At 48.0% G+C, this 1,326-nt stretch overlaps 1 pseudogene; it reads right to left on the reverse strand.

Moving 5' to 3' along the window:
* Nucleotides 1-261: 261 nt before the first annotated feature.
* LOC136873007 (5S ribosomal RNA) lies at nucleotides 262-380 on the reverse strand (annotated as a pseudogene).
* Between the last annotated feature and the right edge of the window lie 946 nt (nucleotides 381-1,326).

The raw sequence follows: 1,326 nt of genomic DNA on the forward strand, positions 1-1,326 counted from the left end.
GGTATACTAGCCAAGACGAGGAGTGAGGTAGTTGCTATTGCTTTCCTCTCTGGGCCAGAGCAACACCTTTCGTAACACCCAGACACACACCGAATCTCATTACACAGCACAACCCATACCCCAGCAGTATCCATATTGTTACAGCCAAGGGTGAGGCTGGGACTTCGGTACAAGCTACAATTTGTTCTAGCCTGTGCCAAAAGATGGATGCGGAAGTACTATATCCATCAAGGACTGACAGCAGGCAGTAAAAGTGAATTAAGCCAACGGCACGTGGTGTTCCCAAGTGGTCATGTATCCAAGTACTGACCACGTCCAATGTTGCTTAACTGCGGTGATAGGACGAGAACCGGTGTATTCAACATGGTATGGCCGTTTCTAGTCTCAATAAAAAGTCCGTTGTATCAACTCTGCACTTGAAATTTTTTATCAAATTGCAAATTCTTCCTCTAATCATTATTTAAAAGCACTAATATAAAATTACACCACTCACTAAGAAGGAGTGGGGGCAGATGACTTTCGATGTTAGGCCCCTTAAAGCAACAAGCAAGAAGGAGTGCACGCTGAAATTAACTTGCTTTGGTCTCCATTCTGCTGTTTGCTGCAGCTGTGGGGAACTACTTCAGTATTATACCTGTCTTGAGTATCCAGAAGGGACATAAGAGTCTCGACACGTAGACAGGAGAGGAAAATGTTATTTAAATTACCGTATATTAGGCTTAAATTTCCAGGATGTTAACTACCGTCACTCCACAAAAGTAAACACCTTTCCACAGTGTTTTCAGGGATTGCTCAGTAAAATGTTACTGGAACATAATCCACACCGGAGATTTAAAATAGTATCGTACACGAAGTCCGCCTCTGTGGTGTAGTGGTTAGCGTGATTAGCTGCCACCCCCCGAGGCCCGGGTTCGATTCCCGGCTCTGCCACGAAATTTGAAAAGTGGTACGAGGGCTGGAACGGGGTCCACTCAGCCTCGGGAGGTCAACTGAGTAGAGGTAGGTTCGATTCCCACCTCAGCCATCCTGGAAGTGGTTTTCCGTGGTTTCCCCACTTCTCCTCCAAGCGAATGCCGGGATGGTACCTAACTTAAGGCCACGGCCGCTTCCTTCCCTCTTCCTTGCCTATCCCTTCCAATCTTCCCATCCCTCCACAAGGCCCCTGTTCAGCATAGCAGGTGAGGCTGCCTGGGCGAGGTACTGGTCATACTCCCCAGTTGTATCCCCCGACCAAGAGAGTCTGAAACTCCAGGACACTGCCCTTGATGCGGTAGAGGTGGGATCCGTCGCTAAGTCTGAGGGAAAAACCGAACCTGGAGGGTAAAC

The sequence above is a fragment of the Anabrus simplex genome, chromosome 4, assembly GCF_040414725.1.
Source record: "Anabrus simplex isolate iqAnaSimp1 chromosome 4, ASM4041472v1, whole genome shotgun sequence".
In the NCBI taxonomy this organism is placed as follows: domain Eukaryota; kingdom Metazoa; phylum Arthropoda; class Insecta; order Orthoptera; family Tettigoniidae; genus Anabrus; species Anabrus simplex.